The sequence below is a fragment of the Sciurus vulgaris genome (genome assembly GCF_902686455.1).
Source record: "Sciurus vulgaris genome assembly, chromosome: 19".
Classification (NCBI taxonomy): domain Eukaryota; kingdom Metazoa; phylum Chordata; class Mammalia; order Rodentia; family Sciuridae; genus Sciurus; species Sciurus vulgaris.
Genome location: NC_136480.1, coordinates 21,627,578 through 21,654,566, shown reverse-complemented (window position 1 = coordinate 21,654,566; position 26,989 = coordinate 21,627,578). Strand labels below are relative to the sequence as shown.

Genomic DNA, 26,989 nt, shown 5'->3' with positions numbered 1-26,989 from the left:
AAAGATGGGCGACGAAAAGTTGCTGAAAACAATTTTGCAAACCAACCAAACACCCTACTTCTAAACCAACAAGAAAACTGCACTTCGCCTGGGGTGCGCGCTGAAGAAAAGAGAAACAAAAGATTCCCAAAGCCCCAAAGAACCAAATGTGGGTCCTCTGAGAGGGGCCCTGTGGAAGCTAAAGATGCCCGCTCTGTCCCCTACACTTTGCCTTGGGGTGACCTTCAAAAGAGGGTGTTAGATGGCCCAACCCCATGAAGACAGAGATCTAACCTTGATGCAAACAAGCCACAGAACAAAATTTAATCAGCAGATCACCGTGAAAAAGCCTTTGTCCATCCCCACGGAGCAGCTAATGACTGTTTTGGCAGTTCTGGGTATTTCTACTTCCCGGTTCATCCCTATCTCGCGCTGGTCCAGCAGCTAATGGAAGAGCTGTTAGTGGAATCCGATAGGAAGGCTCCATCTCGCGCTAACCTGGACGCCACTGGACGTATTACACGATTACAGGACGTATCTAATCCCATAGGTAGCAGATACTGCGCTCCCAATTAATATTTTAATGACAGTGAAAAAAAGACCGCAGGCCAGCCGAGGGGTCCACGCCTCGCGGCCAGCTAGGCTCCCGGCGGATGGGGGCCAACTATGGAGCAGACACGGGGACCAGGACCCAAATCCCTGTGTGAGCCTTAGCTGCTGAGGGACACGTACTGATGCGCAGTCAGATGTCACGCAGACGCCAGCGCCACTCCTGTAAGCCTGGGAGCAAAGTCAGCGGAGGACGGGGCAGGGGGCGCCTTCGCAGAGAGACCTCCAGAAAATAAGCAGGGTGTACAGTTTCAAAGACTTCAGACAGACATCTCATTGTTCAAGCCAATTATCAGCGGAAAATAATAACAACAGATGGATTCAGAGTCGCTGACTTTTCATATGCACTTCATCTCGGCGGAACAGATGATGAAATGCGAGAGCTATCTCAGAAAGGCAAAACATCTTGCAGTAAAAGAACGCCACAGTCCAGATGGGGACCTTCCAAGGCTGCTGATTATCTTCCTGTAATGTTGTAAGATAGACTTACGAAAACATTTCAAGAACTGATCAGATAGGATGCGCACAATGGCTTCATTATTGGAAAGAGACACCTCAGCGCTGGGACTAACCCCGGCAGAGATTGCAATAAGGTCAGGACTCCAAGTTTCCTGTTTTCTCATCGGGGACTGCAGGTTCCAGCTAAAACTGCAAGACTGTGTTTCACAGGAGAACAAACCATTGCCCAAACATCCTCCATTTCTGCTCTTCTCTCATTTGAGCAGAGGAGAAAAGATACCATGGGACTGTAAAAGGACATTACATTATCCTCCAGCATGCCGTCATGACGGGAGAGGGGGGAAATAACTCCAAAGCAATTCCTCATTAAAAGCTCTCCATGATAAAAGATCATCCCTTACATGCAGCTAAAACATGTTAAATACCCCTAGCCACCGCTGATTGCAAAAGATCATTTGCTTTTAGTAGGAAATAAATATAAATTTCGGGGGTGGTATGAGAAACAATTCTAATAAATGCCAATCAAAGTTCAGGCAAAACCCATCACCCGATACTAACCCACTGACTCTCACCAACTTAATACCACCAAGGGAGGTTTGCTGGTAAAACCCAGCGGTAAACCACAACCTGAGACCCTGCCAAAAGAAAAGGAGAAAGTTAAATCTGTCATCAGATAGGCCTCGTTCCCACTGGAGTGACAATGTTTCAGATCCGTCTCCTTCTCTATCTCCATCCATCCGTCATCAATTCCACATTTATCATCTCACAAAAATCCTTCTCTGAACTGACTTAAAATATGGCTGAAGTCCTGTGCTAAGAAAAAAGAAAAGCTGATCCTTCCACTATTTACTAACATACTTGACATTTAAAAAATATTTTTATGAACACACGGTTGACTTCACAAGTTTATAATGTAAGTTTAAAAAAAAAAAAAAAAAGGAAGAAAGAAAGAAAAAAGAATCCCTCAGCAAAGGCTTTTCTTTCAAAGTAGTCTGACAAAAGTAAATTCGTAGCAGAACACACAGGCACGGAGAAAATATCGCCAATGGCAAAATTCTGCAACTGCTTTAAGAAGCAAACAAGAACACAAAGGATGTGTAACGCAACCATCTGCCTCTCCTCATACGGTATCAATGCCTCAACTTCATCCCCACCCCTGAGCAGCCCACTCCAACGCCACAAAACCAAATGGCTCTGCTTATGTCTCCTGCACACGGATCCACAACGCAGTCAGGATGCAGAAGTTGATTTTTACACATAAGCCAGTATCGTTCTAAATTCCCCCACTTCGATGATTTACAACGAGTGCTGTAACTTATTCAGAGTGGGACTTCTTTGAAAAACCACTAAGCACTCTTTGCGGCCATGTTCTCATGTGCACATCCCTGCTCAGTCCCCAGAGAAGCACCCTTCGAAACCTTCATCTGGGCCACCTTGCATTCGCTCTCACCAGGAAGAACCTCCGATTCATTTCAATTAGAACCTTTACTTTTTTTTTTTTTTTTTTTTTGGCACAAAATTGTGGGTTGTGTACTCATTAGTTGAAATAACTGCATTGATTTTTTTTTTTTAATCAGCACTATTGCAAGTCCACATGGCCGCTGGACATTCTCCTTCTTCAGCTCATTCTGCACATTTATTAAGCAACTACTATGGACCCAGTTTGCCTGCTGAAACATTTGACTGGGAACTCCACAATTATAAAAAAAAAAAAGCTTTTGACACATTTTATTTATTTACATACACACTGATTTCGGTAGTTAGAAACTCTACATCTTTGAAAGTTATAGCCCATCTACAGGGATCCAATTACTCCCCAAAAGCGGGAATGAAGACTTTTAATAGAAACTTCTACATGGGTAAAATCAATACAGTGTCATAAGTACTCTACAACGAAGGGCAACAACTGAAAGGATACTGAGGAGAAGGGCCCCACTTGGCGCTCTGCTTTGCAGCAGGCACTCCAGAAGTGGGTGATCTCCACCCGCCTGGAGTCGACAGCCGGAATCAGGATTTGTGACGTGGGGCCAGGCCTGGTGTGTTCTGCCTGCTCACCAGCAGTACTTCCCCCCAGGTCTGCCCACTCTGCACGTGCCAGGAGGAGGAGGAGGAGGCCTGGCCTGGGTTTTTAAGGGGCTTGAGCTCTGTTCCCTTCTGGGCGATGCTGCCCACAGAGTACCCTGGTCTGCACAGCAGTGGTGGTCACTGCAGGACACACACGGCGAATCCAGCTAGTCAAAGAGGCACGCGGCTAGTTGCTGAACCTGCCAGGTTCTGGCCACCACTTGGCAGGCAGGATCCTAGCCGCCTCCTGGCGTAGGTCAGCACGGCTGGAACCAGAGAGCAGGCTCTTCCGACGCCCACGGGGAGCTCTTGGCGGTTCCAGGCTCCAGGGTGTCCTCAACTCAATGCTGGAGAAAACGTCAGTCTCGGCTTCATGAGGGGAGGGGCCTTATCTGACAGTACCCAGTGGTCAACAGCAGCGCCCCCTGGAGGGCGTTCAACCCACACGGAATGCAGGGACTCCGCCAATGGCCAACCAGCGCTCAGCGGACAAGCACACTAGGAAAGGGGAGATGAGGCAGAGGCAGGCTGCAGAGCCGCTGCTGGCTCCCGAGCTAGAAAGGACCTGCCACTCCTGGGTCAGAGCATGAACACTGGCAGAGGGAAGCTGGCACAGTGGTGCGTGCCTGGAACACCAGCAACTCAGGAGGCTGAGGCAGGAGGACCTCAAGTTTAAGGTCATCTCGGCAACTCAGCAAGACCCTGTCTTGTGGGGAAGCATCTTTGGGTTTAATCCCTCATACCAAAATATAATGGTAGTAAAAATAACAACACATGGAACTTTTCATCTCTGAGACTGAAAAGCTCTCCTGAGTATCCAAGAACCTGATCAAGGAGAAGGCTCCCTTGCTGGAAGACCGCCGTGGACCAAGCTGCTGTCCCAGCGTGGAAGAGACATGTGCTGAATAGTGACTGCCAGCCGGGTGTGGCAGCACAAGCCCGTAGTCCCAGCAGCTCGGGAGGCTGAGGCAGGAGGACCCCAAGTTCAAAGCCAGTCTCAGCAATTTAGCGAGGTCCTCAGCAGCTCAGTGAGACCCTATCTCTAAATAAAATTAAAAGGGCTGGGGATGCACTCAGTGGTTACATGCTCCTGGGTTCAACACCTGGTACCAAAACCAAGCAACAGCAACGACGAAAACTGTAACTGCTGGCATGGGCAGGTGACCTGGACTGGCTGGGCCTATCCAGGTGAGCTCAACAGTGCCCAGGTGAGGCTGCTGCCGAGCCCGTCTCCTTTTCCGTCATGTAAAGCGGCAGGGTTGGGTGGACCCTTCTGTCCAGCTGAGTGTAAGATTCTGCAGATCACTGTCCACGCTGGAGAATCAAGGCTTCGCGCTCCCCTTGGAAGGAGCGGCTCCTCTCATGAAAGGTGGGCCGGCAAGATGCCCCCCTCGAACGCCTCTGCTTAAGGGCGAGAGAGTGCTGACACACAATTCCACAACCACAACCCAAGTTTCAAGACAATCGAGAAAGAGGCGGCACCACGGGCTACAGGTGATTGACGCGTGCTCCCTGCTGTAAACCGGCTGTCAAGGAGCAGCCAGAAGCTGAACAATGCCGCAAGGGTGGAGGGGAATAAAGGAAGAGGGAGGGAGGCGCAGAAAGAAGGTACTTCTTGAGCCTCCCTGGGCTGCCTCCCTGCGCCGGGCATGCCATCATAAACCAGTCTGTGCCAGCAGTGTAGACGAACTCAGACCCACAGCATGGGCTTGGAAGCCCACCTGCAAAGGGCAGCTCTGCGGCCCGGCGGCCTGGGGACCTTAGCAAGCCACTCTGGTGCTCTGTCCTTCTGCGGCCCGTCTGTAACATGGCCTCCACTTTTGAGGAACAGGGCAGCCGCGCATTATGAGCAGGGATAATTAATGTTAGTAACCCTGACACTCCCTACACCTCGCCGCACAGTGGCTGAGGACCTCGGGTTGTCCACCAGGCCACAGGCGAGGGGGAGAAGGAATCTCTCCAGTTCAAGCGTCTCCTGAGGGCAGCAGCACTAAAGGGAAACTGAAAGTTCTTTTTCTCCAGACGTGACCTGGAAAATCCCCGATTGCAGATTGGGTGGTACCACCCCAGTGGAGGCCAGTCACTGATGACTAAAGAGCGGAGAGACAGGGACGTCAGCTGCCTGTCCCTCCAGGACCAGAAGAGGCTTCGGGGGGATCTTCAAGGAAGGCGAGAGGAGAATCCAGCCGGGAACCCCAAGGTAGGCAAACACATGTTCCAGTACTTTTCAAGTCTGTGCATACAGATTCTGTTCCTGATTTAGGATCTTAAACAGGGTGTTTATTTTCTAAATGCCTTGCAGCTCACCTTTAATAACATGTTTCTTTGACTTGGCTGAACTGCGCCTCAGAAGAATTACAAGCAGGACAGGCCTGGGTAAAGGTTCAGGGCACTAACCCACACCTGGTCCATGAAAAAAAAACAAAAAGACTCATATTTTCCACAGAAACAAGCGTCTTTATGTGAAGCAGCCTTCTCTTTACGGCTCAGGCACTGCCCACATCCATCCTTTCAAGTGCTCCTTCCTTGGAGCTGGGAAAGGCCACAGAGCCGCCCGCCCCCTGGTCACACAGAGCCTATCAGTGGCAGAAAGAAACCAGAAAGGCCTTGACCAAGGTTTACCCAAGACAAATGACCACAGTAGCCCCTGAGAACAGACCTGGGATTCAACCTGAAGACATGCCTTCTGTCTCCCTGGACCCCAAAGTCAAAGTCGTTCATTGTGTGACCCGAACTTCTAATGGGAGGAACGAGGCTCAGACGGGGAGGGTCTCAGATGAGCGAGAACAGGAAATACTCCAGAGCTGAGAGGTGGCTCCAGACACGCCACTGCTTCACGTGGATGACCAAGGTCACACGGGGGTGGGGACCCCAGCTTCCACCTCCCAACCGCACAGACGAGCAGCAGCCGGAGAATGTGGCCACCAGAAATGGAAGGCAGGTGAAGAAATTCTGGAGCAGGATCCTTTGAACCACCCAAAGGCAGAGAATGGAGGGAGGAGCCGCCAGTGTCCCACAGACGGTGCTGAGCGGTGGCATCCCAGGCCAGACTCGAAACAAGCTTCACCCCTCTGCTCCGGGCACAAGGTGCTTGCCTCTCGGACTTGCTCCCAAGAAAGCGCCTTTGGATCCACCGTGGTTGGGAGGAAGCGGGAAAGCAGGCATCTCCAGGCCTCCATCCAAAGCGGGAAGGGCATTTCCTTCACTAGGAGGCAGTGGAGCGAGGTCTGCTGCTGGGTCCCGGGCAGCTTGTGCTCCTCCCAGCTCCTCACTGGTGGAAGGAGTCACCAGCTGTCACCTGAGCAAGGCTGAAACTGAACTGCTTACATGCTGGGTGGTAGACAGCCCTGGCCCCAGGACCTGCGCACACCCTTCTCCTGTACCTGGACCTTCCCAGGATCCCGCCGGACACAGGAGGCTCCCCAGGTACCTTCCAGATGGTCACTGGTCACCCTGTGCCTCTGAGTCACTCTGACAGTCCAGGTGCTCTGACAAAGCTCCAAGGCTACGATGCAGGGACAGGAAGGGGCAGCTCCTACCTGGGACTCACCTGGCCCCAGGCAGGCAGCCCTGCCCACGGGAGACCTGCCTTCCTGCTCATTACTTCCCTTGCTTGCGACACCCAGATGTGGGGCTGTAGAGACGAGGCCAATCAACAGAACTCAGGGCAGATTCTTAGGGCCACCTCTGTGTCCAGGAGCTGGAGAAAAGCTGAACATCTCAGAGTAACCCTCAAAGTGACGTCCTGAGCTCTGGGTGAAATCAGCCCCTGGAATCAGATTACAGTCACCGTGGAAATCCTAAGAGCTCACACTTTCTACCGTGCCTGCACAACCTTTGAAGAGGGGAATGTTTCTCGATCCCATGACCCAAATGTCCATAGAGCTGAGGCCTCGTATGTGCTGAAATGTGGAGAAAAGGAAAAAAACAAAAACACAAAAAAATGCCCGCCACGTGGCTTCCCCCAACCCTCTGCACCCGGAGCCACCATTACTCAAGTAAGTCACGCAAACGTTCTGCAGGCCGCCGTGACGTCACCCCGTCACCTGATCAGGTGAGCCGCGCCACAAGGCAGGAACACGTACTTATCCACAACCGCATATTAAATTGGAATCCGCACAGGCGCGCTCCAGAGACAAAGACGTTTCTATACAGAAATATTAACTAAGAATTTAAATAAACGGACCCACTGGAAAAAAAAAAAAAAAGTTCTGAAGTAGCAATATAAACTATATTTAATAGCAACAAAAAATATTTTCCTTTTGGGAAAGCAATTTAGTTTCTAAAAGTTACTGCCTTTCACGTGACTTGGTACAGTAAGCCTGAATTCTTTCATTTCCTAAAAAACACAGATGCTAGGCCCCAAATTTCTACTTTGTGAGAGGTTTTTTGTTTTTTTTTTTTTAATTAATCTTTCCCCAAATACGACACTCAAATGAGAAACTATTTTGGTGCCCCTTCCCCAATTGTTATTTTCTTAAGCGCTTAAGTGTAATGGGTCCCAAAGAACATATGTTCCCAAGCAGGAAAAAAAAAAATGGGCCCTCATACTAATACACAATGAAAAATAAATTTAAAGCAGCCTTCTGGTCTGACATAAGAATATAAAAATGATATGAGCAAGAACAGCTTAGTTTACATACTTTTCAGTCACAGCTGCTGCTCTGAAACCACAATACCTTTAAAATGACATTTTAAGGAAACAGATACAGCGGGGCCTTCGCCACGGCGAGAGGCAGCAAACTCTGAACTAAAGGGGCTTTTCTTTTCATACGTGTACTTTACAGAACCCTGAATACTGCCACAGTAACTAGAGCAGTTCTTTTTTAGAAACGACGTGGTGATAAACAGTGAATTATGATGATTCCACCTAGCAAGCACCACCCCCCCATTTCCTTTAAAATCACCAGACTCAAACTTCAAAACAGAGTTTCGGGGACAGAGGAAGCAAGTCCCTCTTCTTGTTTAGTATTTCACTGGGTGCTGGAGATTTCTCCATGGGAACCTTTGGGTTTCCAGCGACAGGCACAGGGGAGGCCCCCTCTCTCTAAGAGATGCTGCCACTTCCCCGAATAAACGAAAATAACATGCAATTAAATCAGACCATTCAATTAATACATTACTTCAGTGGCCCTTGCTGGCCAAGTCCCATTTAATTACATAATTTAAAAAATATTTGCACATTGCAATCACCAACGCTGGCTTTGAGGTTTCATAATACACACTTAACACTCGAGTTAGAGAACAAATTTATTTAATAAATGCAAGTCTGAGTGCTGCAAGGCCGCACACTCACGCTGCAAAATCACTTAGCACATCCTCAGAGAAAGCAAATAAACTTTTCTAGTATTTAGTGGAGCTGCTGCTGAGTGTCAGGAGCTGGTGGCTTCCTGCGTTTTCTCTCCATGTGTTGCTTGTAAATCTGACCGTCCCGGGAGGTGGCTGGAAGAGAGCTAATGGACGAAATGGTTCCAGTAAAAGATAACTGGGAGATAACGGGGTGGAAGACGTCAAGGACCCGGCAGTAAAAACCTCCGCAGAGGGAACAAAGAGAGGCCCTCTTGCCTCTCCGACCCTCCCTTCTCTGAAACACCAAGACGCGCCGTAAATCAACACGGGAACCGTGGGTGAGATGCCTCCATTAGCACGGCTCACCAGCTGCGGGGTGAGCAGGACAGTCGTGAAGAGGACAGAATCACGGTGCCCAGGCAGGGCAGAACCTTCCCGCCGCCGCCGGCCTTCCCTGGGGTTGTGCGGGGCCTCGGTACCGGCGCCCAGTGAACGTTCCAGAAGGCCTCCCGACGGTGCTGTCTTCCCGTCGCCTCTGCACAGCAATCTTCCTCGAATCCATGCACTTTCAGAACGCCCAGGTGCTCTGGACCCTGTGGCTGCAGCGTGGGGCTGCCCCCAGACCACTGGACGCCGTTATTCTGCTGCTGTTCGTGGGATTCTTGGAGATTCCTGTCAGTTATACTCTGCTGTGAGTCCACTCGCCTTCTAGAAGCTTCTACGCTCACCTTCTAAAAGTATCTAACTTGCAGCCAAGAAAATGCTAGTTAAAGGGCATCAAAGGTTCTGAAAGCTAAGAAGTTTAAGTCAGGTTTGAGTGAAAAAGACTAGTGCAACTTCCTTTTTTTTAGTTGTTGATGAACCTTTATTTTATTTTATTCTTTTACTTTATTTATTTATTTACTTATATGTGGTGCTGAGGGTCGAACCCAGGACCTCACACACGCCAGGCAAGTGCTCTACCATTGAGTCACAACCCCAGCCCCTCGGATGCAACTCTCTTCTCATCTCCAACTATGAAGCGTCCCTCCATCCAACATCCCCTTCTCTGCCCAGAAGCTTCTGGAAACAGCTGCTACCCTCCCTATCTCCACGCATCCACCTCCTCAACATCCACCAGCCCCCGAAACCTCAGCTGCCAGGCTACTCAGTTCAGTCACTTCCTACATGGCCAGTGGTCTCCCTTCTCCAAGGGTCCTCCTCATCCCTCTGGCGGAGCCTCTTGGCAGCACCCCATCCCACGTGCTCTTGCACAGGCCTGGCCTTAGGGAAGGCCTGGCCCGTGAGGCGCAGGCCTCGGGCCTGGCCACGTCCTCCTGCTCTTCCCCTGCCTTCCCTCGTCAGGAAGTCCGCTGGCTCTGCTGCTCTGGGGACAGGCCTCGGGAGCTGGGCTTCCTCCAGGTCCTCTCAGGGGCGGCACGCAGGTGCAGCGTGACACTAGCGGGTCACAGCGGAAGATGTGGAGCAGAGCTGCACTCCAATGGTGGACAGCCCACAGGCACCTGCTGGCTTGGCACACTGACCTTGGCTTCCTGATCACAGGGCCCAGGGTCTCTCAGGGAGCCAGTGGAAGGAGCTGTGGCCTTCAGGTGGAGGCCCGAGGCGCTGGGTGTGCCCATTCCACCAGATCAGCAAGGAGAAGCAGCTCGCGTGACCGTCTCTGGCAGCCGGGCCAGCACTGGGAGGCCAGAGAGGAGTCTTCTCGCTCTGCCAGCTGAGACTGGAGGGCCACACAGGGGACCTCACCTGGACTCCTGCAATGGCTCCGGAGCATCCTTCCTGGCCTTGGGTTCACGCACAGAACACGTTCATCTTGGGAAACACAAGACAGTACAGGACTCAGTTCCCAGAGAGCACCCCCCCACGTCACCTCACTGTTCCTGATGTGGGGATCCGTCTCCAACGCCATGTGGACGCTCGAGGCCGCCTGCTTCCCACGGCACATCGCACCCTGGCTTCGTGACCTGTGGGCCTCCTAAGGTGGGGAGGGTGGAGTCCAGAGGTCCAGAGGTTCGGAGAAGGCCCTGGGTGATGACGGTAGGGCCTGCAGCTCCGGCTCCGCCCTGCCACCAGCAGCTCCCAGGGGCGCTCTGCACACGGTCACCTCCCACCTCTGTGGAGATGGAGCGTCCCCCGCGAGGCTGCGCCCTTGCCTGGAGAAGTCCCTCAGGCCCGTGTCACTCAGCCACAAGTGCGGCTTCCTCCCAGAAGCCGTTCCTAACCTCTGAGCCAGACACCCCCTTCCTCAGGGCCACTCAGTCCCAGGGCTTCTCCTGGGCAGGAAAGTCCCCCTTTATCACGGGGTCAGTGGTTTCCCTGCTAGCCTCAAGGCGCGGTCACAGAGAGCTCTTGATGAATCCTGAAGGAATAAGGTGAGGAATTCTACTAAACCGACCGCAGCCTTTTCTTCTGCCTTGGGCTCCTCCATGAACCAGCGTCCCCCACAGGGTTCAGGGGGCTGGGCCCAGCACGCGGCACACAGGGGAGCACTCCCGGGGCCCAGGAAGCACCTCATGGCTGATGCTGCTGCGGACGACTGGGAAAGACTCTCAACAAAAATGCCTCCCATTCCCTTGAAGGAAAATCACCTTACTGTTGGTAAACAGGGCACAGGACGTGGAACCAGCGAGGAAGCCGTACGAACTCAATCTAATCGACTTCTTAAAATTTTTTTTTGTTCTGATGAGTTGTATGTGACAGTAGAATGCATTTATGCACTTGGATATCCAAGAAATTGGGGTACAATTTCTCCTTTTCCTGATTGTACGTGAGGCAGGATCACATCAGGCATATATGTGCATAAGGCAATAATGTCCGTTTCACTCTACTGTTATTCCTTCCCCATATCCCCTCCCCTCCTTCACTCCTTTCTACCTAATCTAAAGCAACTCTCTCCTTCCCTAGTCACCCCCCACTTATTGTGATTGGCATCCACACATCTTACTACGGTGACGCGGCCACATCAACGTTCACAGCAGCTCAGTTCACGATAGCTAAACCATGGAACCAACCAAACCTTGGACAGATGAATGGATAAAGAAAATGTGGTACACAGATGGAATATTACTCAGTCTTTAAGAAAAAGAAGATGATGGCATTTGCCAAGAAATGGAGTTGGAGAAGATCAGGCTACCAAAGGCCGAATGCTTTCTCGAACCGACCTCTTATAAATAAGAATTGAGATTCACAATACAACAAAAATGTAATTACCCTCCCGCTAACGAACAGTGTCCTAATTTAGACGCTGCACACACGGGCTCTGAGGTTCTAAGCAACCCGGAGGAAGGGCTCAGAGGGGCTGAGCGCCGTTCCCGCTGCTCTGCCCTGGTCGGCCTCACTTCTGCTTCCGTAAGAGCATCAGTTCTGCCCAGCAACTCAGCCTCAGAGCAAACCAGGGACCTCCCTCTTGGCAGATTTGGTAAACAGCATTAAACCAAGGAACCCTGGGCCAGCCAGACTCCGCCCCAGACTCAAGAAATGGCATCCCTTATGTTACCAAAAGACAAAAGCCAGCCTCGGCACACGATGGGCAACCAGCCGTGCTGTCCACAGCACAAGAGGCCCCAGAGCATCGTCCTGGATTCAGAGCTTCCGAGTCCCGGGACGAAAATTATCAGAAGCAAAGTGCTGCTCACAGTGGGCTCAGCCGGCGAGCGCTGTCTGATCTCAGGGTCAGGAGCTGGCCCAGTCGCTAAGCTGCGGGGAGCGACTTCCTCATCTGTGAAGTGGGGTAGAGAGTCTAAGGACACGTCCCCAGTGGTGGGGCCTTAGCTGCACACGTGCGTGGACATGCAAGACTGGAGAAGGTGACTGACACACAGCCTGCCCCACTCAGGTCCTCCTCGGGCGAATCCCACCGTGCGTTAGCGAACGCCAGGCTGCGACGGGTGGCACCTAAGCAGGAATAAGACCTGGCCTCCGTCTCCAAGGGGCCCAGCCAAGATCTGGGCTGTGCACGAGAGCAACCACCAGCTACGCGTGGCTGCCGAGGTGTCACTTCATCGGAGCCAAACACAAGTGAACGTTCAGTGCCTCGGCCACTCTGGTCACACCCCCAAGGTCAAGAGCCACACGTGCCCAGGTGCAGTACGCCCCGGCGGTCCCAGCCACTCCGGAGGTGGATCACAAGCGCACGGCCAATCCAGGTGACTTACGGAGACCCTGTCTCAAAATAGGAGCTGGGGGTGCAGCTCAGTAGCGTTTAGACACCACTGGGCTCAATCCATGGTACCAAAAAATCACTAAATAAACAGAATTTCAAAAGGGCTGGGGACGAAGCCAGGTGAGAGAGCACTTGATAGCACGGGGGAGGCCTGGGTTCCGTGTCCAGCGTGGCCTGGCAGGCCTCACAGTGAGTGTCCACAGGGAACACCGTCTTGGGGGCACTGCAGACTCCAGGGCCAGCTCGGGTCAAGAGGGAGGGTCGAGACCCTCCTCAGGCCCAGCAGGTGCGCCTTTCAGCACGTGGTGCTAGCGATAGGGTGGTGACGGCAGGGGAACCCCTGAGGGGTAGGCAGGCCCACACCCCAAAGTGGAGGGAGCCCACCCGAAAAGTCACGGAACCATGCAGAGCACCCCAAATTCCAGGAGGGGTGCTTGAGAGCCTTGGTAGAAGGAGAGTGGCCAGGGATGGCAGGGGAGCGTGGTTAAGACCCACTCTGAAGACCTCAGAGCAGGGTGGGCTGGGGCTTAGCAGTAGAGCGCTTGCCCAGCATGTGCAAGGCACTGATCCTCAGCACCGCATAGAAATAAATGAATGAAATAAAGGTCCATCAACATCTAAAAAAAATATTAAAAAAAACAAGACCTCAGAAGCTGAAGGAGGAATCTGGACTTAATTCAGAAAACAGAGACCCCACAGTGGTCAAGGAGCATGCCAGGCGTGTTCCAGAGAACAACAGTGGTTGTCAACTTGGAAGATACATGTGGGAACCCTCTGGAAAGCTTTTAAAATCACCGAGGCCAGAGTCCTTACCCCAGATGAATTAAATCCATCTCTGGGCCCGGGGCCCAGACCTCAGTCAGTAAAATCCCCAAGTGACAGGGTGCAGTCAGGGTTTGAACACCAACAGCCTTTCAGCTGGAATGGAGAAGCACAAAGAGGAGTCTACTGCAACCGTCCTATCAAGAACCATCGGACTCTGCAACGCACACACAGGTCATGGAGAACAAAGGCCGATTCAGGGAGGTGTTTTGAAGCAGAGTTAACGTGACCTGGAACCAAGAACATCAACGAGAGAGAAAAAACACAACATGACAACTTCTGGGCCCCAAGGGGAAGACCGTACACGAGGTCAGTTGCAGGCACTCTGGCCGCTGCTCTGCTCTCACCTCACAGAAGGGCCCAGGAGGGGGACAGGTACAGGCCAGGTAGCCTGACCCCAAACTCTCACACCCAAAGCATCTCGGCCTTCTGATTTTTTTGAGATTACGCATTATTCTGGTTTTGGCAGATCTGCACATACAGAATGAGACACCTGGACCGGCCTTTGGCTTCACGCACCCTGCACACCAGCCTGACCGCCTACCGTATACTTGGTGCGCTTGCATTTTAACCCTGAGCCACTAAGGAAGGGGTGGAGTCTCATCTGCGGCCTCACCTGGGCGCGTAGGAAGCGTCGGGTTTCAGAGCACTGCAGATTTTCAGACTGGAGATGTTCAAGCTGCATCCGGCTGGATTCTGCTCGAGAAGTCAGGGCCAGGAGTGGGAGACGAGTGGATTTCGAGAGGGCTGCAGAACCCTCGAGCATTTCCATTAAAACGTCAACCCAGGGCAGCAAACACAGACTCCCAAGGTTCTTCTCTCCTCTCCACTGGTCCCCGCCGCACGTCAATGACCTCTGCGTGGTGTCCCCCGAGGGCACAGCCCCCTGTCTCTGCATAGCCTCATGCAGGTCATGGTCTCTCTGGGCTTTAATTTCTTAACAGTAGAAGAAGAAAGCTGAACGAGAACCAGACACGAGTCTCGATTCCGTGACGCATTCTGAAGAGCAGAAACTCTATGTACTACCTGAGAGAAGATCTACCACGTGGCACACGTGATATCACAGAAAACTACGTTCTACATGGACATGCAGAAGGACTACTTGGCGCGACCTTGAATGTGTCAGAATTGCACACGGATCCCAAACGCATCGCATTTCCGCTTGTCAAAGTCACTCATCAGAGACACCCTGGACATCTGTCTGGTCCTCAGCCAGAGCTGGTCTCTTTCGCGTGTGTCTATTAAAGCACAGGCTCGCAAGCCCGGTGTCCAGCGCGCAGTGGGTCACGGTGATGAGCAGAGTCGTCCAGAGGACAGCAAATCCTCGCCCAGGCTCCAGACCACAACGGCCATTTGGGCATGTGGGTCCAAGGTGGCTTCATTTTTCTCAAAAAAGCAGGAATTCAGCACCGATTTAGGGGAAATCTCTTGGTCTTCAAATGCTGAGCGCCACACAGGCCAATGACTTTCACAAGTTGCGCAGACCCAACGCGGCCGTCTGAGGCTGCCAGCTTGCGCCCTCCCCTGGCGTTGCAGCCCTAAAAGCAGAAGTGCACACAGCAGCCCAGAGGCCTTCTCGCCATGAGTTTTGGCCTCGGTGAGTCAGCCCAGCGTGGCCCCTGCAGCTGCCTCTACCTGAGAGCCCGTAAGGACGCCTCCAGGAGCGGCATTCGGTCGCAGGGAACGTCCGTGGGTCGGCCTCAGCGGGGACTCCTGCCAAGTGAGCTCTCCATGTGCCAAGGGCACTTCACCAGGCAGCCACGACCAGGAAGCCCTGCCTCCGTCCCAGGGGCAGTCTGGGTGTGCCACCTCCATCCCTCTCCCTCACCTTCGTGACGGCACCCTCCACAAGAGGCCCGGTGGACAGGGGAGAGGCCATCACGCCTTTCGAAATTCAGCCAGATGTCATCCTCTGCCACCAGATCACCCCAAGACCAGCGCTGCGGTGCCAAGGATGGGGACCACCAACGAGAGGGAGCCTGCCTGCGGAGGAGCCGTCCCAAAGAGACCCACCGGGGGGACTCCCTGGGCGGAAGGTGCCGGAAGAAAAGATAAAAAGAGGCCCCGAGGAGAAGTGAGGCTCCCGTCACTGTGACGGACGCTGGGGGACGTCTGAGGTCACGTCTCCGGACGCCTGGCCCTCTGAGAGGCGGGCAGGCACTGAGCACGCCCGAGCTGGCAGCAGCAGGCAGGAGCCTCGGCTGCTGCTTCTCGCGACGCCCTGGCTGACCAGAAATGACCGCTGCCCAGAACGGGAAAGCAGGCCACAGCTCAGGTCGCGAGTCAGGGCGGGTCGGAACTTAACCCTGGAAGTGCGGCTCCTACTGAACGCAGGTGGCTTTTGAGCTGCGCTCAAGCCGAGAACCCTTCCGTCAACCACGACGCCCCGAGACCGTTCGTATGACCAAGCTGCCACAATGACCGCAGGGCCCTGGTGGCCACCTGGATTTGGTGCTCATCCTGTGACATCTGACGGCAGAGCGAGGGCGTCCCCGGCTCTCAGTACAAAACCTGCCACAGGTTCTTCAAGGGGGAAGGACGTGTTTTGAAGGAACAGAAGGAAGGGAGCGTCTGGCACTGGGCACATGACTGGGTTCATCTAAGCAGATACCAGCCTCCTGGTGGGAATGAGAAAGGCCCTGTCATCAGTGGATGCCTTAGGCGGTCACTCTTTCTAAAGAAAATTCCTGAACCCAGCCAGGTGCTGAGGGAGGGAAGAACACAAAGGATGCAGGAGGTAGGAGGGACAGACTGGATGTGCTGTGTGGTTCAGAGGGAACCTTAGACAGAACTCAGGCTGCACCTGGCTTCCATGTGGCCTAACGCGGCAGCAAGGGGAGAAAGGGAGGCATGCCCAACTCTCCCACTAACCTCGAGGGGACAGTACTGCTTTGAAAACCATCAGACTGGGAAGGGACAGAGGGGCTCCAGCCAGTCCTCAGGACTGCCCACCTGTGACCAATGGAGCCCTGAATCTGAGCGCTGGCTGTCTCATCTGCTGGAAAGGGAGCTGGTGACCCTGGTGACATCAGCAGCCCCAGGTGGAAAGGAGGGTCCCGCCACACCCAGAGACAGCCAGTCGCCAAGTCCCCAGTGCTTGGACCTGTCCCAACTCAGGGTGGCCCCGGGGCACGAGAAGACAGACTGAACCAAGGGCAAGGATGACGCGGGTCTTCCCCGGCAGTGCTGAAGGCAGGCTCAGGCCTCCGCAGGCACAGGGCAGAGAGGACAGTTAGGAGGCGCTGGCCTCGGCTGAGGCCTGGTGCTCACTTGCGCCCCCGTGTCACTCAGCTACAGGGGGCGTCAGCGTGGCTTTAACCCCAGGTTCCACTGCTGACCCTCACAGGAAACCAGCTGGAGGGGCGCTGAGGCCTGAGCCCCGAAGCCGGTGACCCTCTGCCTTTTCTTCGTTGGGCGAAGGTTTGTCCGCTTTCTTTTTTGGGTACTGAGGACCGAAACCAGCGGTGCTTAACCACTGAGCCACATCCCCAGCCGTTTATTACATTTTTCTTTAGAGACAGGGTGTCACTAAGTTGCTTAGGGCCTCACTAAGTTGCTGAGGTTGGCTTTGATTCACGATCCTCCTGCCTCAGCCTCCCCAGCCCCTGGGATTACAGGCATGCACCACCCAACCCATAGGTTCTGTTAGCGTTGAGGACACAATTGTCCCTCTGCTGTTGTTTCTTCCCCCAGGGCACTTCCATTTTCTCAAATAGGACAATTCATTAAATACACAATATTGGGAAATAATTTACTTTTACATGTTTGGGAAATACATACAAAGTTTCGAATCAGGGAAAAGATCCTTCCAGAAGATGATGGTCACAAGGTTAGTTAGGAAAGCTTGGAGACCCACCCTGAGGAACGACAGGATAAAGAAGTGAAAGCTACAGGCCAACAGAAAATCCTATTTTTACTAAGCACAGTTGAATCTCGAGACCTCAAGGAGAAGGAAAATAGGCAAAGAGCCTGTGGAGGAAAGCGAGCCTGGACCCCCACCCGCACTCACAAAGCACGGCGACTGTGCAGCCATTCAGAATGAGGCTCCAGGGAAGAGCGGCTGACGTGCAGAAGCGTTCCCGGTGGAGCACCGCGTAAAAGTGACGTGACGGAACCAGACGGAAATGACCAAACCCCTGCAGCAACCAGACGGCAAAACCCAAACCTGCGAACACAGGCACAATCACGCTGGCTGACCAGGGATCCTTCAAACACTAACGCACAACTGATACGGGAACACCAGCGTCCCGCGGAAGGCAGGATCCACGGGAAAGAGGAGCAGGGAGCGGGGCCACCGGAGTCACCTGAGCCGTCTCAACAAGCAGCTCTGCGGACAGGGCGGATCACATGCAAACGAATAAAAGCAACAGGGAAATCCTGAGGTCAAACGCTGAGCAAGCCTATAGCAAAAGCCAGAAAAACCTCCTACAGGAAGCGAAAGACAAGCCACTGCTTCCACATGAGCTCAGAGATGACAGCAGACCTGGGGGAACATGTCCGAATCAGATCAACGGAGAAGCAGAGGAAAGGACGAATCGGGAAAGGAGAAAATCATGGTGGAAATAAAGAATATTTTAGGAGGTCAAAGAGCAAATGGATGCAACAAATGACGACTTAGAAGAACTGGAAGGCCGACACCAGAAAAAAATGAAAGCCGGAAAGAAAGAGAGAGAGAAAAGACCAGAAGCACATAAAGTATTGTACAATGAAGATAAAGAAGATCCAACACACAGAAAATAGGTCTGTCTCAAGAGGAAATCACAGGAAGAAGATTCTCCAAATCCATAAAACTATACTTCAAGGGAACTTTCCTGATATACAAAATAAAAACTGAAATTAAAAAAAAATCTGAAACTATATGTTGATGGAAGAACCAGGCACCTAAGCCCACCTTCCCTGAATGAGGAACACCAACACATATTCTGTTAAAATTACGAGGGCTTAAGCCAGAGGAAAAGAATCTACTTAAGATACTCAAACAAAAAAATCTGAACCAACAAGTCCATTCAGCAAAGAGGGCACAGGAAATCGTCAGTAAGCAAGAATTCCGGGACGGCAGCCACAGACCTTGCCGACAGGCATGGAGCAGCGGGTACCTCGAGATAGTACCAAAAGGGTGCTAAGCCAGGCATGTGGGGCAAATCCCACCCGCCCCAAAAAGGCAGGTACACACCATCCTGAAAAGCTGTGCAGAGAGGCCAGGGGTCGCCAGCAACCACGTGTGGAAGTCACCTTCCCATCGACTCGTGGCAGGGGACACTACTGCCACTCCAAGACTGCTGCATGGGCAAGATGGGTAAAGAGCAGGGGGCAACAATAGAACATTCTGGAATTCTCTCTCAATCTTGAGAACTAAAATCGACAGCACAGAAGAGGAAGACAAGAGTGGAGGAGGAGGAGGTGGGACAGGCACCCACCCAGGCAAGCACGCTCGGTACCAAGACGCACACTTCCCTCAAAGAGACGAGAGATGCTAGGCAGAGGGCAAATCTCGGTTCCCAGCTAAGAGATGCACAAGGTGGGAGGGCATTTGCCCAGTGTGGGTGAGGCCGGGGTGGATCCTCAGCACCAGGAAGACCCAGGAGGGAAGGAAGCGCCCAGGGAGTCTGAGACACCCTCTGGCTGCAGTGAGCCACACGGTCGAGAGCAGCAGGCTTGCACCAAAACACCTGGGCAAATGAGCGGAAGTCCCACTCATCAGACCCACAAGGGACCTCCAGCAAAGGCAGGGAACACACAGGATGCCAACGTACTTACACTCACGGTTCATGAGGACATTACCATTTAACGGCCACTGCCAGAGGAGGACCACAGCTGGCCCAGTATTGTCAAAACTGGCAAAGAGGGGAGAGAATCCAGCATGCATCCGGGGTTCCCTGAAGGAACGCCAGCCCTGGAAACCCAAGAGCAGGTGGAGAATCAAACTCCAGAAGCACGGGCTAAGGAACAGTGCCACCAGCTCACCACCATGTGGCACCTCCCTAGGAATTAACGGCAGGTAACATCATAAAAGGGAAGGCAATCGGATGAAGGGACACACCGTCAAGGGTCTTGCTGACGCTGGGCGTGGCCGCACATGCCTGAAATCCCAGGGAAGACTGAGGCAGGAGGATCTCAAGTTCAAGGCCGGCCTCAGCAACTTGGTGAGACCCTGTCTCAAAAAAAATTTTCTTAATTAAAAATAAAAGACTGTGGATATAGAACAACACCCCTGGGGTTTAATCCCCAGTGGGCTCCCCCCATCCAAGAAAAAAAAAGAGTATTGCTGAAGGAATCACACAGGAGACTCACCGGCCACCAAGAGATGCTCAACTGAGGCTGCAAGAAGTGAAATCCACACTTCAAACCCCACAGCTCACGTGGCCAGCTATGGACAAGACACAGCAAGTTCTTAAAAACTGGACAGCACGTAGCTAATGCGCCTAGAATTCACATGCAGGTGATAGACGAACACAGGAAAGGAATCGCTACGAAAGGCCAAGCCTGGCTACTTCTGGAAGGTTCTAGGAGTCAAATGGAGTACGGGAGGGGCTTGCAGGTGGCTGGCATAAAGCAAGCTCTTGATTTACATGATGCTCACGGGTGTCAGCCTCTAAATGATTCATGCATAAACATACGTGTACATACGCACATTCCCATCCGCCCAATGCAGTAGACACATGCGGGAATTGCAAGGTAGATTTAAAACTCAGCAAAAGGTCCAGTCCCTGGCCTGCACCTGCCCAGCTGAGGTGCCCAGGGGCCCAGGAACACCTTCGGTGCAGACACAGAAGGCCTGCTGAACCTGGGTGTGGGGCATGTGCGGTGGGGAGTGGGCTGCTAGAACAATTTGACTTGGTAAAAATCATAAAGTGTACACCCCATAATACATCACTGAATGCCTTCTCTTCATACATCCCAAATACACAAACCCCGACTCTTCCTCAGAGCAATGGCAGAGGACACACACCTTCCAGGTGAGGAAGGATGGTGAGTGACCAGATCATTTGATGCCATTACGCAGCAAGAGCCCCCAGGAGTCGGAAGAAGCTGATGTCAGGACGCCAGCACACGGGGCTAGAAACAAGCATGCCCAGGACAAAGCAGCTGTGCTCAGACAAGGTTATTAAGCTCTTCCTCACCACGGATTGATCATTTCAATTATCATTAAACATTTATTAGAGATTGGGAGCAAGATAAGGCTACAGCAGAGCACAGCAGCAGGCTCCCTGCCAAATGGACACTCCAAACAGACTGTGTGCGCAGCCCGATCGCACACAGGCGCGAGGGGGCCCCCACCCGCAGGCTGCCCGCTTGAGGTCAGATTCTCCATCCCCCTGCACCCGCGTGGGGCTCACAGTGAGCACCCGGGAGGAATTTCCCCTGGAGAGATTCGGAGGAGGTGTTTGCAGAGGTAAGATGGATGCTAGACCAGGGAGACACCGGAGCTCTCTAGGCAGGGGAACGGCATCAGAGGCGGGCAGCAAGGCCACTGCCAGATCAAAGCATGAGCCACAGAAACATGCGTGATCGCCAAGAGCAGAGGGCCAGAGACGGAGGCCCTGGGCGGTCAAGAGAGAACCTCGGGGACCAACGGACACGGGGTCAGCAGGATGGGGTCAGTGTCAGAGGAGGGGATGACTGGCAAGTGGACGTTCTGCAGAACCGGGGGAAACAGCTTTCCAAAACGTCCTTCCAACCAAGTCTGCAATTTCCTAGGGAGAAAGTGGTTTTTTTTTTTGTTTTTTTGTTTTTTTGTTTTTTTTTTTAATAATGTAATGGATGCTAAAATGTGATGGGAACAAGCACAATGATCCAGTGCAGGAAGGGGCTGCTGACGGGGCGCAGTACCAGGTGGGCTGGGACGATCGGGACCCGACGTCCACTCCAGCGATCACGAGGTGGCCTGCGACCCCGGGCACGCCAGCGTGCAGTGCAGTCCACATGAAGGCCTCTCTCCCCAGAGTTGTGCCAGAGGGGCTCAAGGGAGACAAGGAGAAAAGCCAAACCCACCCAGGGTCCGCGTGCCGGTCAGAGCCTTTCCATCCCGGAAGGTCCGTCCTGGGCTCACGCGTGCGTGCCTGGCTGCCATCCAGGAATCCTGGACGGATCTCTCTTACGTTTTATTCTATCGAGAAAGATTTGGCAACTGCAATCTATTATGATGTCAAGAGGTAACTGACAGCACCAAGGTATCCCGCTGGGCGGAGGCCACACACACGGCTGAACGCACAACCACCGGAACGTCGTGGAAGTCATCAGGCCTGTAAATGAAGCGCCGGCCTCTAGTTTGCTGACATAAATAATGGCGAGGACCTGGATGCCTTCCAAACATCTTTACCACTGTTTAATTTGTCAAAATCTATAAGAGCGTTTCAACCACAAACCTGTCCTCTAAGGGACACCGTCCTCCCCACGCTCCAACCGGCACGGGGGCAACCCAGGGCCGGGTAACCTCCCAGCCTCCTGGAGGCTGCCTCCCTCGCCCCCTCGTGCCTGTCAGTGCCTCCCTTGTCCTTAAGGAAATTTCTCCCCCTCAATTAGTGATTTAAGATCATTTAAAAATCGGGCTCTAGTTTTGCAAGATGTCTCTCTGCTTTGGAAATCAGTCCCTCATTACAGTATAAAGATTCCTACTGGGCTGGAATCAGTTTCTGTTGACTTCCTATCTGGGAACCAGGAATACCGGGAGCAGTGTGGTGCTGGAGTCGTTAGCCGACAGCTGTTGGGAAGCCCAGCAGGTAGGGATGTCTCCCGTGGAAATAACAGGAAGGCACTCGTTCCATCTGCAGGGGAAGTTGGGAAACAGCCACCAGCCCCCAACCCAGGCCCGCGGATAACAGGAGCAGGTGGCTTTGACACACAGGCAGATCTCTCCCAAAGTCCTGTTTCGTTCAGAGTGAGTTCTCAATCATGGTTACTTCATGACTTATCGATAAACACCAAAACATGGTCCAGTATAATAAAGCAGCTACAGAATCATTTGCTATCAAAGATAAAGAATTACTTGAATACTCTTCGGTGAGGAATCTTTTTATATGTTCGTGTGTGCGTGCACACAACCCGGGGCTCGTGTTGACACATGTCCAGAGTAAATTTACAATATTGCTGAGAAGAAAAAAATCAAATGTTTAGCCATGATATTGTTAGAAAAAAAAATAACCCGTCAGTAGTATCAGCACCTAAGTGGAAGGTCTGTATGCATTTGTACAGGAACCACGCAGATCTAACTCTTTGATTAGGCCTGATACAATGAGATGTCCATAGATTCTAAGTAAATCTAGCACACACAACTTGGGCTCAAATTGGCTTATTTCACATTTCTGTATTTGGGGGGAAAAGCAATTTCTGTATGACAGATGCACCTGCAGTTTGCCACGTGATCTCCACGTAGAGGAAGGCTGTGGGCACAGATCTAGCAAGCAGAAAATTGCATTTTCTTCTTATTTGTGAAAACATAAAAAGCATAGTTTTCCCCCGTAGAACATGTTTGTATTGAGTTAATCCAGGTCCGCACGGAGGAAGTGCCCAGTGGAGATGAAACATGGATCTGGGTCAATCTAAACTTCTAATCATCTCCTACCGAACGTCACATGGGTTTCACCTCAACTGGACCCTCAACCAGTGCTGATACAAAAAGTGACACTCTTACAAGGGTTAAATGCACCATCAATCCTTCATTGTCCTTTATGTCAACGTGGACAGACTGTTTCCAACAGTGTCAGAGAACTGCACCAAGACACAGCTGGACATTTTATCATTTTAAATTCTAAAGCGGACCGAAGGCCTCAGAGAGAGGGACCTAACAACAGCGCTTTCTTCTGGTCTCCTCAAGAAAGTCTTTCCTTAACAAGAGAGTCCCCAAAACACGGAGCAAGGACCCCCAGAACTGGACACAGAAACAAGCCTCTGAACAGCAGCAGCTGCACATGTTGAGACAGCATCAACCCCACGAGGGGGGGAGTCCGGGGAGGAAGAGAAGATGGAACCACATGCACCCCTAAACCCAACGGCCGCCCACGCAAAGCCCCACCCAAGGAAACGCACTCTTCCCAAGCACCTTCCCCAGGAGGGACCATGCGCGGAGCCACAAAAGACATCTCAGTAAGTGTAAAATGATGTTATCCAATTATAAGGAACAAAATTCAGTCACAAGGAAACTGGGGGGTTCACAAACAGGTGGAACTGAAATAATGCTCCTCTAAATAACCAAAGAGTCCATGAAGAAACCACTACAAAGGAAATACTTTGGGATGAACAAGAAAGAAGACACAGGAAGCTGGGCACAATCCTGCACACCTGTGATCCTGGCAGCTCAGGAGGCTGCAGCTGGAGGCTCTCAAGTATGAGGCCAGCCTCAGTAACTTAGCAAGACCCTGTGTCAAAAAATAAAACTGCAAAAGGCTGAAGCTGCAGCTCAGTGGTAAAGTGTCCCTGGGTTCAATCATCAGTACAAAAGAAAGAAGAAGAAGGAAAAAGCAAAAGACACACCAAAATTGATGAGATACAGGTAAAGCAATGGCTCAGAGGTAAAATTATAGCTACACTTAAAAAGACAAAGATCTCAAAGTCTCACTGGAGTTAGCCAACCACTTAACAGACGCACCAATAAGCCCTAGGGCTTGACCTCCAGTGGTCTGCAGCCATCCGTTTCATCGTGAAAACACAGGTTTGAAGTTCTATTTTCTAGAACGTTCCAAAGTTGTATATCCATGGAAGATTCTGGTAGAACATGAAAGTCTTCTCAATGCATCTTTTTTAAATGAAGACACTAAGTTGCAGGGTAGGCGAGCAGAAGCTATAAAACACAGCTTTTCTAATCTGGACCTAGGGATCCGTCAGCGGCACAGCGACCACCCCAACTCTGCAAGTGCATGTTTCTCACGTCGTGTCCTATTTACAAGCTGCGGCCACTGAAGATCTCCACCACGGTCACCGCTCTTTCCCGGAGGTCCACGTGCACTTCCTGGACACACTCGGAATGGATCCGTTAGGAACTCAGTGTCTGAACACCTCTCTTCTCAGTGGAGCTGGTACTCAAGACTCCAGTGACAAGATAAATCACCATGTGCGCTACCAAGCAGGGGCGGGGGCCGGGGGGACAGCTTGGCAGGGACAAGAAACCGAGAAAAGTGAGACTGGATCCTGGTTCCTATAACCACCTGGGAAGTCAGGGGAGACCCAGCCGTGTGGCCGGAGACACCTGCAGCTCCGACCCCAGAAAGAAAGGAGAGCAGAGCCCACCCTCGTGAGCTGGCCAGGAATCCAAGAAAGCACATCAGCTAAAATAAAGTGTGGATTTTAAATGCCAAGGGACCTCGGTGCCAGTCTGAAGCACGCCTCGAACGTTTCTAGTTTTGAGGTGACTGGAGGCCACAGGAAGCCGCAACGTCAGCACAGTCTCACGTTCCCGACACCCGCTTCCCCAGCAAGGACGTGACACAGGGCTGCGCCCTGCACCAGAACCAGGAAACGCACTGGCCTGGCCAAGCCTCAGTTTACCACGGAGGCCGGAAGAGCGGCAGCCCCGGGTGGGGATCCAGTGAGACGGTGCCAGGCCACCGCGTACCGCAGGCTGCCCCAGGGGCCTGGTCCACGGGCGTCTGATAATGATGGGGTTCCACTGTCACCCTGAGGCTATCCTGGAGGACCCCCCTGCTTCCCGCCAGCACGGAGATGGCGGGGGCCAGCATCCCTAGTGCGGCTGACCCGGCAGGAGGAAAGCACGTAGGCGGGACATGGCCGGCTTTGAGGAGTGAAAGGGGACTCGGGAATCCGCCACGTGCTCGCAGGCCGCTTGTTTTCCCTCTTCTCACCGCACAGGCAACACCCAGAAGGCCCAGGTGCGCCCCACGGGGCCTTTTGAAGCCCCTGGGGTTGGAGGCACGAACTGCACCCGCCGACCTCAAACCAGCATCAAACACGCGCCCCCTGAGGCGCTCCGCTTTGTGGAGGGGTGGTGCTGTTCGCCCCTCCGAGGCTCAGGTGGCACAGGGATGTCTCTGAACAGAGCGAAGGCCGCCGGCCGCGGTCCCCAGCCTGCGGGTGTCGGAACTCAAGGGAATCCTGAGGAGCTGGGCTCTGAGGGGCCTCAAGCGAGCCTGGCTGGGACTCCACGCTTTGCTCACGAAAGGGAGAAACACGCACACGCGCACACACACGCACACGCGCACACACATGCACACGCACACGCGCGCACACACACATGCACACCCCATGCCGGCACGGCCAGGCTTCGCCAGCGGGGCAGCAGCACGCGCTCTGATGGCCCCTGTGCCCACCGTCCTGAGGGCCCGGCACGATCCCTCTGCACGGGCAGCACACACGTGCTGGAGCCCAGAACCTGACCCTGCTCAGCCACCGGAGAAGGAGCAAGAGCTGGAGCCATCACGCGAGAGGCAGCCGGGCTGGGGCTTCCCCAGCCCCGACATTTTCCTACTTTTGAGATAAGAAACCTTTATTTAAGGATTTTCATTCCTATTCTTTTTTTCTCATTGCAAATCAGCTGCGTTTTCAAGACACGCCACCCACAAACAGTCTAAACCCAAAAGTGTCTGCTCTGCTTCCCCCAACAGATGCTATTTGGAATCAGGGAAAAGGACAGATCATATGTCTGCTCATCAGCCCGGCAGCTATAGGAGACTCTCGTCTTGGGTTCACTGAGACCCCGAGACCTTTCCCGGCTCTCCTCCCACCAGAAAAAATAAGAATCATACACAGAAAACCAAGTTTGGGCTCTGACGTCACGGGCAACTGACAGGGAGCGGCCGGCAGGAGCAGCAGGAACCCGGACAAGCACCGTGACCCCAGTCACCTCCAAGGGTGTCACTGAGTGCGGGTCTTTGCCCATGAGACTCTGCCCTGGGTTCCCGTGTCTCAATTTGGCGCCCTGGGGGCCTGGGTTTCCAGTCTCAAGACGGAAGCAAATGAGCCGCACGTATCCAAGGGATCCAGACCTGCTTCCCCACCTGCCCTAAGGGAGGTTACCCACGGCTGTGGGCCGCCATCCCGGGGGGGCAGTTCCGCACTCCTCCTCCCCTCCATGACCATCGGCTCCCGTTAGTGGGACTGGTGTTATGCAAGGTCCCTTCTTATTCTGGCCATGGACGCAAGTTCAGATGGGCCACCGGCATTCTCCATTCCCAAGGGAGACACTTCCCAGGAAAATCAACTACCATCGAGCCCCAAGCCCAGCACAGTGGATTGCGCATGGGGTCGCTCCCAACATCTCTGGCTGGACAGGCGGGACAGGTGTGGTGGGCACTCTCTACGGGGAAGATCATTCAACGCGCACAGAAAATAGGTTCTGACCAAAAGCAGATCGGAGGCACTGAAGCAAGCCCCTTGTGCAAGAAGAAAAGGTGTCTTCCAGACACCAACTAGGAGAAGAGGAGGTGCGTTTTGTTCCAGAGAGCACCCAGGAGACACCCCTCTCTGATGCAGAAGGCCAACCTTGACTTTGTTTCTACGACCCAAGTCCTGCCCAAAATGGCCAGAGGCCGGGGTGAAGCCTTTACAGTCCAAGGAAAAGAAAGAGCACCTTGCCCTGGGCCCTGGGTTCGAGGAGGAGGGCGAGTGCCATGAACAGCTGAAGGATCGGCGCTCACATGGTCCATCACCGGGAGC

General features: G+C 52.9%; 1 protein-coding gene across 12 annotated transcripts in view; it reads right to left on the bottom strand.

The window, feature by feature from the left end:
• FOXP1 (forkhead box P1) overlaps window positions 1–26,989 on the bottom strand; it is a 515,936-nt gene that overhangs the window by 296,026 nt on the left and 192,921 nt on the right. The gene's annotated exons all lie outside the window — the stretch shown is intronic.